The 14,879-nt window shown below is 38.6% G+C and overlaps 1 protein-coding gene and 1 long non-coding RNA gene across 3 annotated transcripts in view; one reads left to right on the forward strand and one right to left on the reverse strand.

The window, feature by feature from the left end:
* Positions 1-8,933, reverse strand: part of USP54 (ubiquitin specific peptidase 54) — a 99,387-nt gene extending 90,454 nt beyond the window's left edge. Inside the window, exon 1 of one of the 2 annotated variants that reach the window (XM_085065525.1) lies at positions 8,807-8,933. The gene's annotated coding sequence lies outside the window, so the exon portion shown is untranslated. Of the gene's footprint in view, positions 1-8,515; positions 8,615-8,806 lie in introns of those variants that run through there. The other variant, XM_085065524.1, reaches the window with a different exon arrangement.
* Positions 8,869-14,879, forward strand: part of LOC146435434 (uncharacterized) — a 62,266-nt gene continuing 56,255 nt past the window's right edge. Inside the window, exons 1-2 of the long non-coding RNA XR_014853232.1 lie at positions 8,869-9,021; positions 9,648-9,709. This is a non-coding gene — a long non-coding RNA (uncharacterized LOC146435434). The remainder of the gene's footprint in view (positions 9,022-9,647; positions 9,710-14,879) is intronic.

Here is a 14,879-nt window from a genome sequence, read left to right on the forward strand (position 1 = left end):
CCTAACCTCACACTGAAAGCATGGCTAAGAGGCCAGATCAGGTTGCTCTGGGCAACATCCAGCTGGGACTTCAAATCATCTGAGGTTGTAGACTGGATCGCCTCCTATTCAAATACATGGCTGTCAATGGAGTTGGGGAAAAAATATCTTCCTCATCACCAGTCAGAACCTTTCTTGTTTTAATTTATGTCCATAAATTCATAACATACTTCACATGCTTTCTGAGGGAAGTTCCTACTTTGTATTAATGAGTGATTTTCACAAACCAAATAAGAACATTAGTTCGACTGGACAACTGAAGATATTTTTATATCCTGTTTAAAGCAGAGACATATTGGCAGTGCTGTATCAGCTCAACAGGCTGGCATTACACAGAAGGACCGAAAATTTAGTATGCAGAAAACAAGCAATTGCCACTAAGAATTGTCAGAATTCACCTCAAGAACACTATTTTCATTTTTATTGAAGTTTTATTGAAGTAATAATCAAAATTTGAGTGCTATTAATACTCAAGGCTATTCCCAATTATAGCCAAAAATGAGTATCATAATTTATTCACCTCTTTGGATAAGGATATGGGTTCTGGCATTTAACATATATGTCATCACTCAAACTAACTCCTGACAGGCTGGGGCAGGAAGGAGGAAAGCCAAGGAACAACCTGCAATATTGTTGCACTTTTTTTAGATGATACTATTAACTAAATTGGGACAGCAGAGACATGAGGGAAGCACTATGACACAACCATTTTCAGACCTACCAAAGACAGCTACATTTCAAGTAAAACAATAGTAAAACAAGTTACTATTTGATGTTTTCTACCATGAAAATCCAAATTAAAAAACATCCAAAGATTTTTATAGAGGTTAGGATTAATGAGAAATCTTATTTCAGGTTTTGGATTCTTGCTCAAACAACTTTAAGTAATTTTTATTTATTATGCATACAAGAGATAAAATATATCAAAGGTTAAAATTTATTGGCAAATGGCATATCAATCCTAACTCCTGTACAAACAGTGCATGCAATCCTTATCAGAGGAAGAAAACAAAACAAATTTGTAATTGATACTTGAAGTACTATATTTCAGAGCAGAATTAAGCAATTCAGATGGGCAGGACACTGCAATAGTCATACATTTTCCATGTTTTCTCTCCCAAAATCTCCAGTATTCCTTTGCAGAATAATCCTTAAAAACGAGATTTTCCCAGTACTGCTGTTTTTGTCTAGAAATGTTCCTGAAGTTATGCAGTCAGAAAAAGCAACTTCAATTTGAAAATGTCCCTCTTTACCTCTGAGCCTAAGGTCCCTGTTATAATGGAAAAAACAAGACTCTACCACCTTCCACCTGTAATCAGTGCTGGTTCCTACCAGGCAAGAATCTAATAGAGTGGAATTGCCCAGGTACCTTTCCAGGCTGCAGCTGCAATATCAGCCAAACAGGCAGAGGAGAATCCATCACATGCAGAAAGTGAACAGAGGAAAACATACTGGATATGTAGCAAAAATCTTAATTTCTGTGATAATTATACAGCTGAATATGAGTGCTACAATTATTAACAACAATAAGCAGGCTGATTGAAGAAGTACATTACTAAATTAATTAAACTATCTTATATTATTAAACTTTCTATCCCAAAAATAAAGAGCCCCTAAAGAAAACACATTTGCACAACAGAAGGTACTTCTTAGAAGATGGCTATCTTCTAGTCTAAAACCCAGCTAGTTTTTGCTAACAGGAAAGATCGATTCTCTCCTTCTCCATCCTCTCCTGAAGCAGCATTTTAAGAAAAGTATCTAAAATGAAGTTTTAAAAAGCTTCCCTGAAAAGTTTGTGGAAGTTGTCTCTTGAAGGCTTTAACCAAATTAGGAATACCATAAAAACCACACTTCAATGAAAACTGCAATATTGCCAAACTCACACCACAGTGGGTTTTTGTGATTCGCTTTGAGAAAAATAAATAAATCTCTATTTAAAATCTATCAAACATCCATAATCAAAGAATCCTAAAGGTTTTGCTGACAACGCCTTTTTTAACATACTTCAGAAGTATTTACATGAACTCCCCAGATACCATCTGTTACAAGTACTGCATAGATTGTTCTGATAAGAGTGTCCATAACAGACTAATCTCTCTGATGAGAGAGTGCTGTAGTTTACTATCACAATGTTTATGAAGTTTGGCTGTCTATTTATTACTGTACCTCAGACGCAGCATAATGAAAAAGGTTTAAGGAACAGGCAGAATAAAAAAGTCAATTTTTTTTTCTTTTTAATTTCCACTCCCTTTCCCCTACTATGACCTATTTTCCTGAGTAACATGCAGATCTACTGAGGACATTAACCTGTTTCCATGTCACAGTAACAGCTCATGTACCAACATGCTGAGATGCATTAGCTGTTGTTTATCGATCCATTTGTATGTTCATTGTACTGGCAATACAAACCCGAGGATTATAAAGTCTTTTGCTATCCTTTGGTTTGTGACACACTTTACTGATTAACTATTTCTCAGAATAGACATATTTCCATGTTTTGTGGAAATACTTACAGATGATTCCTCCTCTTCAAACAGTCTCCCACGTCTGAATCACTGTCATGTATTTTTAGTCCATTCATTATTTTCAAAATTCAAAATGTAATAAACCACGTATCATTTTTTCAAAAGTGAAACCATAAGAATTACATCCACCAAACATTATCTACTACAAATACTGATTTACATTTACCAAGTATTAGAAATAAACAAGCAGATAGGAAAAAAAAAAGGAAAAAAGCTGATTTCCCCTTGATTCCTTGCAAGCTTTACATATGCAAACTGTTCCCACCACACACACAATATGCAGTGTGTATTTCGGCATGAATTTTGATGAGCCAAACTGTATCATGGAAAAACATTCTAGTCAAAACACTAATTTGTGATCATTAGTTATTACAGTTCATTCGACCTGCTTCTACCTTCCAACCAGTAGTTACTGCTTATTGGTAATGCACATACTCAAACCCCCTCTTTTGCACCAGCTGATGGCACTAAATGGTTTATACCATCTAGCAAGCTTGACTACATTCTGAAAACAGATATCTACAATAAACCCACATTCACTGTTCCAATTTAAATAGGATGGGAAAGCAGCTGAGGTTTAACCGCCTGAATTTCAGTGTTGTAAAGACAAAGGGGAAAGTATTGCAAAAGTCAGACTTCTAGTCTTCAAATTCAAGGACTGCATGCTTGATCAAATGCACACATCAAATCAATTATGTCAGCATGTAATAAGCCAGAGCCTTTTGCAAAATAATTAAAAGATCACCAAGGTTCATGTTCTGCCACACTTTTACAGACAATCACAATTCAGTGAAGTCTTATCTGCATTAAAAAGAAAAAAACAAAAAACCAAAAAAAACCACCAACATAAAATGGCATTGTTTCAGGTCTGGAGAGATATTCAAAAGAAGGAAACATTGACAAATTGTATCTGTGAGTTTTAAAATCCTAATTTCTCCAATTCTCAAAAACTCCCAAGGATTCAGACATTTTGCTTTCAATGACAGAGGCCCTGGAAGATGAGTGCAGTGCTATCAAAGGGCTGGGAAAAATAGTACTCAAGAGATACAGCTCACATCCCATCTACTAGAAATGCTATGCAAAAAGGAAAATACTGCTCCAACAGAGATGCTCTAGCTGAGAATGGGGAGAAAACAAATGGGACCAAGGAGAAATCAGACAGCATAATCATATGCCTGGTTTCATTAGTAACTAGGCAGTAATTTATTTTTGTTGCCTACCGAATCATCTGACCAAAATAGGTTTCCTTCCAACACCTTTTGAATCAGTTGACTAACTTCCAGCATTTTGAAATAAAACCCCCAGAGATCTCCAAAATAATTTAGTTCCTATAAACTACATGAAAATTAATGGCCAGGTAGACGAAAAAGACCTATTTTGCTCTCATAGTGAGGAGAAAGTAGGAAAATTCACCTCTTTGTATTTGATTTGGCAGCAGGTCAATCAGTACAGACACAGCAGTGTCTGTTGTTGCAAACTAGAATGAGATTAAGGATTGGAGAAGGGATAAGGAGAGAAAAAAAATTACACACAAATGTTAATTTTATTATTTCTGTAGCTCACAGAAACTATGACTTGTAGACAGTAACTTGGCTTAGTAGCTTAGAAACTAAGAATCACTTGCCCAAGTATTTACATTTGTTGCCCAAGTATTTACATTTGTTGACGATGTTCAGTACGTTTCCTAGGAACATCCTACTTAGAAAGAATGGGAAAATAGTTGATGAGTACCTGTTGGCACATTTCAAATATTTTTCAACCTATTTTATGAAATCCATGCAAATGGTTTTCCATTATGCATTTTTACAGCATTAAAGATTCTCAATGAAGAAGAAAGTAGATCGGTAATAAAGATAATACACTCTGAAAAGGCTTTCATAGATAAATACCAACCTGGATACAACATGCAGAATGTTGGTGGGATGACTCAGCTCCTAATGATATTTTATTTAAGTTCATTTTCTTAGCAGTAGCCTGATGTTATTAATAACTCCCAGTATGCTACTTAGAGCTGTAGATTAATTTTCTTGTTAATGGCAGCAAAAGGTTCTTTGTTAATGGTTTTAGGATAATGCTGGGTTTTGCCATATGGTTGGATTTGTATGAGGGTTTCTCATGAAAAGCCAGAGAGTGTAAGAAATTGTTACTATATTTAACTGCAGTGTCCTCACACGCACAGCAGACAACTGGAATGGACACTATTCGAATATTTACAAGTGCAAATGATGCTCAATATTTACTGCATGTTCAGTTTAAGAGGACTACAAGGACTTCAAACAAGAGAACATATGGATAGATCAGAGGATTCTGAGCTTTTCACCTCTAGGTCATTGGTTCAAATCTAAACTGGTCGGTAATGAAGCCAAGCTATTATCATCTGACAGCCCTGGCCTTTGCAAATTGATTTGTCAGGCTTAGTCCTGTTCCCATCAAACTCAAAATTCAACATGACAATTTCCATTTCTGAAAACAACCCCAGCAACATAACAAAAAAATGAAAAAACAGTAGTAGTCTCCTCCTCCTCAGGTACCATCTCCAGACCACAGTCTCTGGAGAGTGCCAGGGGAACAGTAAAAATTATACCACTAGTAGCACAACATACTCTTCTGTGGATAAAGGTTACTTCTGACTCTCAGATACCCTATCATAATTTCCTCTGTACCAGTACAAAGCTTTGAGGGGTTTTATTAATAAAGACAAGAAAGAAGAGACACTAATATGCAGCACTTCAAGCTGGAATTTCACAGTCCTGCTTAAAGATCTCTTCAGATAACTTGTTGAAAGGTGCATTTCTTAAGGCTGAAGGTTTTAAAGAAAATGGTCAGAGTACTCTATAAAAGGAGTATCAAATTTACTTTCCAAGTTGTTATGACATATTTGTAGTCAAAATGTTTAAACAACACTTGTAGCAGCAACATTTAAGAATTGTATTACTTGCAGACAGGTTTAATTCAGAAATGGATTTATTTACAAGTTATTGAGAATAATACAAGGGAAGAAATATTTTTACAGTATTTCTTCAAAATTATGTAAGAAAAAAAACGGATTTTGCCATGCCGTACATTATTTTCCACATGCTTTCATAATTTGAACAAAAATTGTTTTAAGACTCAAAACCATGCCTAGCCCTTTCCTTTGCCTCTGACTAGTTTGGGAGCAATCACATTAAGCTTTCAGCAGGTACCATGATTCTCCATTTGTGAATAGGCACACCAACTTTTAATACAGCACCTTTAAGACCACCTTTACTTCACAAGCTTAGGGCACTAGACAACAAAATCTACCAAAAGCTGTACACTCTATGAACATGAAATGTTACTTCTAATATTTAAGACTACAACAGAATACAAACAACTCACAGATCTTGGAAAGTGTCAAAAAATAAGAGCCTCCTGCCTTCCTTGGAGGTTCCTTGGTTTTGACTAAGGCATTGATAAACTGAAGTTTCTCCTTCCTTTTCCAGTAACTTTAGGAAAGGTACAACAGGGTAACTTCCCAGCTGAATGATTGTACAAAGTTATGTAAGCTCAGTAATTAAGCTAGTAAATAGTCTATTGCTATAAAACCTGAGTAGCATGATCAAGCCAAATCCTGCTTTGGCCAAACATGAGACCTGTGTCCCACAGACAGGGGTCTCACAGGCTTTCCTGTGACCAACTTTCCCTGGTCACAGAACAAGAAACCCCATGTATCAAGTGACATAACAGAAAAAAAAAAGGAATAAACAGCTCACTAAACTTCCATGTCAAGAAACACAACAAGAGACCTACTGCATTGTATCACTTGTTTTAGAAAGTGAACAGACTACACCAGGAGATGGTTGCTCCCAGCAGTCTCACACACAGAACGTAAGCCTAGGGAATGGGGCTGCCTACAGATGAAGGCAAAATCCTAAGGAGTGGGGATTGCCGACTGCTTGACTTGAGGTTAACAGCACCGATAGAGAGATCCCAGCAAGTCGATCAAAATTCTTTGACAATAATAAAATTTTGTGCTGCTCCTTCCCTGCCATCAAGCACTGCATATCTATTCTAGGAAACGACCTTCAGTGACAGAATCCAAGATGACTTTGGAATTGTGACTGTAGCCACCACTGACAGAAAATAAAGAAATTAAAATCAAATAAGAAGTGTTGCAGAGAACAAATTAAAATAAACTGTTTGAATAAATGTGTGTGGAATATATCTCAGAAAACTGAAGGATGTGTAAAGTATTCAGAAGGCTGCACAAGAATAAATGAAAAGACTGATAAGTTCTACAGGTATCAGCAGGTATGTTAATTATAAGACACTTTTATTACTTCTTAAGTTAGGTAAGCAGATATTTAAAAAACCAAAAACAAACAATAGCTGCGACTTTTTATTATTCTTTTATCCTCTTATTAAAGAAAAGTTTTCTTGTCATATCATCTGTTGCATTTTGCACAGTTGGACCAAAGCTGATTCTGGACAGCCACAACTGCTCTTTACATAGGTATGTTTACAGATCCCTCAAAGTCAATAAGCCTCTCAAGGTAACAAACTTTATGAAGCCCCACAAACTGGGAAATAAACATACTTTCTCTTCTATGTAGTCTCCATGAAAACTCCCCTAAGAAGGCTTAATGCCTAATAACATCTCCAAGACTAGATAGAGAAGGATTTAAATTCCCATTATCCTTTTTAACGAACTTGTGACTACAGTCTCAAAATAGACTCTTAACCCAGAAATGAGAGAAGAACTGACATATTTGTTACCTGCAATGCCTGAAAGAAATGCACTGTAATGTTTTTACAGCTGTCACTAGCATAAAAAAAACCCCTCCAATATTTCTAAATTCTCTAGGATAAGTGGAAGTAAGTCTGCCTGCGCTGGACAAATCAAGCACACCCTTACACCTCACTGTACTCCAAGAACATTGTGGCAAAAGGCTTCATAGGTGACATCACCCAGGTGAGGAGGAAACAAACAAGCAAAAAAGTAAAATTCCTATTTAATTCAGTCTGAATTATATGAAGCACACTTGATTAGATATGGATTTGATTAGGTGATGGAATAGTTTAACTGGATTGGATACTCTGTAAGCTCTGTTATTTCTGTCACTTCCTAAATGAGAACAGATTTCAACAGGCTGACAAATATTTTTCAGCCCATAATACCTTTTCTCGAATTACTTTTAAAGCTGTCATATTCAAATCCTGTGTTACCTCACCAGTTGAGTTCTCAGCACAGCAGTGCTTTCCTTCCCTCTTGAAGCAAACACAAGACTATCTATGTTGCTATTGTTTTCCAAAACTGCTATTTAATGTCAAGAATACTGCAGCACAAAACCTTTCAGTTATAGATTTTTTCAAGTCTGAAAAGTAGCACAATCTTAGAGATTTTTCTCAGCACATATGTCTTTCTTTCAAACTGCATGCGAAATACATAACTGTTTTCCCTCCCTTTTCACATGCATATTTTTTCCATGATTAAAACACTCAGAATTTGTTCCAAAATCTGAAAAGCTTTTTGAATTTTTTTCACACATACAATCAGCCGTTACTTCCAACAAGTTCATGTAGCTGAACGACCAGAAAGCCATTGTGCCTGCAACTTTTTAAATGCATAGGTTGTATATTGTTATGGTTTCTATTTCTGGCTGTAATCCTCTTCAATGTCCACTCATATTCCTTCACGGAAAGAAAGGTTTCAAGAGAAATCAGACCCTGGAAAAGCAAGAGTTTCTGCTATCTTTAAAAAGAGGGGAAAAAAAAAAAGCACATGGTTTTGCCTACCTTAGACCAACATAATAAATTAAATACTGAGGAGGCACTTCTAACCAACAGCAGTTCCTATGGAAGTTTAACTTTTGAGGGCAGCTGATCGCGCCTCGGTTGTTAACCAAGATAATGCAACATCCCTCATCGGTTCAAAGACCCCCGCTAATAAAATAACCTTTTAGCCTCTAGTCTCCTCGTTTTTCCCGTACCTGCGGCTCCTCTTCCCTTCTGCGGCGCGCACAGCGGAGGGCCCTTGGCTCGCAGTCCCGCCGAGGTCAGCTCGGGCCGGGTTCGGCCCGGCCAGTCCCGCACGGACCCGCTGCGGCCCGCCTCAGGCGGCGGGGCTGCGCCGCGGCACAGAGCGGGGGTCGCCACCGGCGGGGCTCCGGGCGCCCGGCCAAGCAGCCACAGGACAGCTGGGGCTGGCCGCGGTTTGTCCTGCGGGAACAGGGCGAGAGGAGAGCAATCCCCAGCGTCCCCGGAGCGGTTTCAGTCCCTACCTGTCCCCGCGCGCGTCCCGCCGGGCGCGATCATCCCCCGCTGCCATAGCTACGGGCAGCCGCGCCACCCGCCTCTCGCGAGAGCCGCCATCTTCCCGCGAGAGCCGCGGGCCGCGCCGGCGGCGGGCGCCTCGTGTGGCGAGAGGGCTGAGGGAGCGCGGGGCGGGGCGGCGGGGCTGCGGCGGGACCCCGCTCTGCTGCCGGAGCGCGAATAGGTGTGCTGGCACCGCCTGTGGGATTGCTAACAGCTGCAGAGCTGGGCAGCGAGAGCTGCGGAGCGCGGCTGTAGCCGCAGCAAACTGTCAGATGCGTTCGTGTCTGGCAAAAGTTTACCTGTAGTTCGTGTGAGCTGAGTTAGCTGAGCGGTTAGAGCCAAAATACGGTGTGGGCAGCACCACGCACACCTCAGGGGTGAATTAGACCACCTCAAGATAAGGGATAATTTGAATAAGATCTTTTAGAAGTTTATCGTTTGATTTTCTGAATAGTTGTCAACATGTATAATTATCACGAAACTTGCATTCCCTGAGCTGCATCAGCTGCACATTGCAGTATGTGATTTTCCTGTCACCAGTGCACACTGCTGGCAATAGGAGCTCTGGCACGACAGCATCTTGGTGATACCCAAGAAACACATCTCAAGCCCACTGAAATGAATGGGTTCTTCCCTATGAATTCAGGATCATGCATGTAAATAGAGTCTCAGGATGACTGTGGGGACCATTTCCATGACCAGTTGGTATCCCAGTGGTATGTGGATGAAAAACAGTATTAATTACTCAGACTGAAACATGAAGACATGGGGGTTAATACATTTTCTTTTCTGCTCTTTTATTTCCAGTGTTCCCTACATGTGACAGATACAACTTTTGTAAGAGTCCTTAGAGAAGTGCCACCACCTCTGTAAGTGTATAGGAAGTTATTTTTATTTATTTGTTGAGCCCATTTTTACGTAAGAGAAGTAAGTTGATGCATAGTGTTCTGCACATAAAAGATATATGCCAGAATTTCCAGCTTTGATAATTCAGGTATCCTGTCAGTGGTGCACCAGATGCATGGAGTGTGCCTGGAGGACTGAGACTGTTGTTTGTTCTGCCTAGAGCAAATACTCAAAGCGTATTGTTTGTAAATATGTGTCTGCAATAGTGTTCATGCTGCTGCTGTTAATATGGCATTTCTAACACCACTAGAGTTGGGGCGAAAAAAAAGATTGTGCATTTGGAATACTTGTTTACTTGTTGTGTCTTCCCATCCCATTTCAGTCTTTTGCTTTGGGGATCAAACCAACCATAGTGGAAGAGAGAGCAAATGAGGAAGGCCTCAAGCCTCCCTTAGGGACCAAATATAATTAAGAGAAGCATTTAGAGAGTAGATACAATGAAGCCCTGAATATATGCTAGCTTCAGGCCTATGAAAGTTTGGCTGTTTTTGTAATAGAATATGGAAGTAATTGCGTGTCTGAGCCAGGCACTGTGGGGTTTGACAGAGGCGCTCCTCAGTGTAATTGAATTTGTGTAGCATCTGTGAGCAGGGGAGGTCCTGTGCCACAAGGCCCATAGGGTGTCCTTAGGCTAGCCAGCACAAAGTTTCTCATTTGTTTGTCCCTCCTTCCAGACTTTGTTTTCCCTGCAGTGAACGATGTATAATGAGATTGTTGCTTAAAGCAGGAGCTTCTCCCAGTAAGAACAAGAAGTCCACAGTGTCCTTATTTACCCTTTTGTGTAGAGGGATGTTTTGGCACACGAGTGCAGCATTGTTTAGTAGCTAGTTTTTTCACTGCTCTTTGTGTCCTCCTTGCATGCTTTTTTTCTCCCGAGCTGCAAATGCAGGAACCTGGAGTAAAGCAATGATGCTGCCCTTGGCTCGTGTCTGAGCCTGGAAAGAGTTGAGACCTTTGTCAGCCTTGTGTAGTACAATTGTGCTGTCTCTGTCTCAATTTCCAGAAAAGAATTGTTCCCAGTAAGCCCAGGAAGAATAACTATTTTGATTTGGCACCTGAGGAACTTATAACCAAAACCTTATACATTTATTTGTTGACTGTGGATTTTTGAAAGGGAAACGTTTGTTATGATTCTGGCTTGAGCTATACCTAACTTCTTCCATTCCAGTTTTTTTAAAGGGTAGTGGTCCGTGTCTGCAAATTTATTTGTATCAGTTCTCTCCAAAAGTATTTCAGATAAAATTTTGTTTAATTGAAAAACAGACTTTTAAAATTAAAACTCTTTGCACAAAATATTTTGTGATTTTTTTTAGTGTTAATCAAAAGATAAAAAAATCCAAAAAAGGAGCCTGCAGGTTTTCTTAAAAATAGTTGGACAGTATGCATTAAAAGTTCTGATGTAAATAATGTTTCTAAAAAGTATAATTGAAAATCAAAGTAAGAGTTTATATTTGAGAATTTGTTTATTAAGCTGACTGAAGTTTACGTTGCATTTTAAAAGGACTGCTTTGGAGTTGTTTATGTAATTCCTTTCCCTTTACTGCATGTGTTAATTAACACAAAATATATCTGAGCAAGTACTTGCACTCCTTAAAGCTTCATGTAAGTTGTACTACAAGCAGAAGATGATCATTGGAAAGAGGACACTTACTGTGTGTTAAATACATAAAGAGCAAGAAGTACAACATAAAGGCACTGCTAATTAATTACATTAACTGAATAGACTTTTACTAGTATCTATATGATTATAATTAATGTAATTAATAGTGTTTCAAATTCCACATACTCATCAATTCACAAAACTTGTAGAGTTCCACAAAATGTGTGTAATCTTGCTTCTGTGTCTGCCTGTAAGTTCTTCTTGGTTATCCATGGCCCTGGTCAGGCACATCTGCAAGACAGAATAGGCAACTCATCTGAACTAGTTTGTAACCTGCAATTTGGTCATAAATGAGATTGAATATAAATTTCTTAATGTGTTGTGAGCCACCAGGATGGCTTGCAAACTTCTAATACTCAGTCAAGAGAGACTTGTATGTGCTGCTGATGGGCAGCAGTGGCCCCTGTAAGTTGCCGGAGCAGTGTTAACAGCAGATTGTTGTGCCAAGGGGCAGTCTTTTGGAAGTAGGACATTTTCCAGATGATCACATCTGGAGCAGTCTTCTGTGGACAAGCACACATGCTTGCAGACAAGCTAGCTAGGAAAAAGCCTCACTGCAGTAAATGTTCAAGGTTTGTGCCACAAAACTGTGCTTCCCATGGAGGGCTGGCCATGTGCAGACCTCTGCTCTGTAACAGAAATACCAAATTCATGCTCTAGGCTGTCTGTTGTCTGCTCTCTTGTATAAGAAAAGTGAATACATTTGATATATTCACAGTATGATTTTTTTTAAGAAGTCAAAAAGGTAAGGCTTATATTCTCTTAACAGCCTGAAACTCTTCCACCTTTTATTTCATAGAGACTAAGTCTGACGACAAAGCTGTCTTCTCTAAATGATCTTTCAATAACATTTGTTCCCTTTGATTAGGGAATACAATGCAGTCAAATGGAAGATTTTCTTCACAACACAGAGAAGCATGATAACTGTGCTACTACCTGCTGAATATTTATGCTATCAGCTATAACTTCAGGCAAGGTTTTAAAACATCTGAGTCCGAATTTCTGGATAGTATTGCTGAGATTTTGTTAAATGCTTTTCTTTTACTTTAAAATGTGAGCACTATTTTTTAATGTACTTTTAACATGGCTTGGATTCTTTATCATAGAAGTTGTCTTCATAGAGGAGAAACATTTTAAAGCTTGGAAACTGTAAAATAATATTCCTAGAAATTACAGTGTAAATAACTAAAAACTGAGAACATTTTGTTTTGAATGAAAGATCTGAATGTCACAAAATTCTATGCGATCCAGTTTTCAAGGGTCAGCCCCTCTGTATTAAGTGGATTTTTAGCTGCTGTTCCATGGAGTATAAGCTGAATATCCAGTATATCCTATATAAGGGAACTATAGCCTTTTCAAGAGGATGGGCTCAATAATTTGTTCTTTTTTGTCTCTTACTATGATGATCCTGCTTAAAAGCAGATGACTGAATTTCCATTCTGTAGCTTCTGCTATATGGGAGAAAATCCACTGTAATTAAATCTCATAAAATCCTCTAATTCCCAATATAAACAATTCTCTGACATAGGCAATTCCCCTGAGTCTACATCACAGCCCAAGGAAAACAAAGAGCAGAAGCTGTTTCTTACTTCCTTTTAAACATTTGATAATTTTGGACAAACTTCTGCCCTGATTACAGTAGCTGCAAGCCTTACTAAAAGTAATTATTTTTGAGACAATTTGGATTACTGATTTTTTTTCTCACTTGTAACATCACATTGAATAATGACTAAACTAGCATGTAATTTAGGCTGTGTAAACAGCAAGACAATAGTTGTCAGAATTGTTCTACAACATGTAGCATTGTATTTCTCATTTTGTACTAAAACTAAAGCACATAAATCCTGCTTGACAGGATTTGAGATTGAAAGTGTACTGGCAAAAGAAGAGCTGTATGCCTCATTAAGCAAATGTACCAAAGCTGAGGGAACCTCTTAGCTTACAAGTATGAATTATAGCAGTATAATTAATAATTTGCAGTGATACAAGACTAATTCCAAGGCCATTGCAGCTTTTATCCCCATTTAGGGTTTGGATTAATGGAATGTGTCGACAAAACCCCTTGTCCAACAGTATATTGTGAACCGGGGAGAGCTTTGGGTGTATCCTCAGCCCCTTCACTTTCTGCAGAGCCATGCTGCCTTCCTCGTACCTGGGAGCTTTGAAACTGCGCCACCAGAGAGCACTGTGCTATTTCTGCATGTATTCCTTACCTGCCTCTGCGTGTTTAAGGACCTATTTTATTCAGTCTTTTTTTCTTTTTTTTATGACACAGTAAAACTCAAGTGGTTGTTGTGATTCTACTGGAATTCCCGAACATTTTGCTTCCATTGTCCTGTGTGTGTCCTCTGTGCAGCCCTTCCTTGACCTGACTAACCTCATCTGGACCTTCACCCCACTTATGGCCCAGAAATCCCTTTTAAACTCAGACCTGGTCCTGGGGTCCTTGTCTGAGCGAGGTTGTAGAGGTGCTGGCCTGCACTCTTGTCTTCTGGCTGGACCTGAGACCTGCACTGTGCTTGTCTGGGACCAGCCCCTCGTCAGAGCAGCCAGCCCTCTCTGCACCTTGGCATTCCTTAACTGGCCCGTGATCTGGAACACCTGCTACTGAAAACAGACCATGACATCCAACTACCAAACTGTCTTGTTTCTGCTGCTCCTAACATATTTACCCTGAAAGCATAGTGTATTTCACCTTAAAAAAAAATCATGGAATTCCATATTGCAGTGGTCTAAAATCAGTCTCAGAAAAGGGAAGGCAATAAATGGCTTATTTAGTGGCAGAATATTTTGTTTAATATCACCTAGTTTCCTCTGATATTTCCTCTGACTTTCTGAATTTCTGGCCTTCTCATTGCAGACTGGATTCTTTTATTATATTTAGAATACTTTTGAACTGGAAAAGAAATCCATCCTCCTTAAATACAATAAAGTTAAAAAGCTAGATTGATTTAAAATATTGGAAAACACAGCAACCTTATCTCCAAACAGAGCTCAATGCCTTTTCACTTTTTTTTAAATGTTCTTCAGATCAAAGTATCACCTTAATATTTTTAAGTTTGGTGACAGAACTGATTTATGTATACTTCTTAACAATTTAATAGGATATATAATAAATATTCTTTAGCCATTGCAGCAGAAAAGTTAGGAAACTACTCATTAATTACTTTTGTAGCTTATTATTATTAGCATAATTTTAAAGAGATCTCACAGTACCCCTGTCAGTAGCCTCGTAGAGGCATGTAATAAACATATGCAATAAATAAGTAAATACTTAACTATCCCAACAAAATGAAAATCAAATATATGGCTGCAGGAATTTCTAGACAAGAAGGAAAAACTCTTAAATTAAAAGTACTTCAGTGGAAGCCATTCCCATGAATAAGCTGTTCTGCCCTGCTTACAGGAGGAAATGTTGAGGAACCAGAACAGAGTTCCAAACCAGTCTCCATGCAGGAGTTCTTTAGTGGTTT

Source organism: Lichenostomus cassidix, chromosome 6 (genome assembly GCF_008360975.1).
Source record: "Lichenostomus cassidix isolate B80296 chromosome 6, HeHo_3.0, whole genome shotgun sequence".
In the NCBI taxonomy this organism is placed as follows: domain Eukaryota; kingdom Metazoa; phylum Chordata; class Aves; order Passeriformes; family Meliphagidae; genus Lichenostomus; species Lichenostomus cassidix.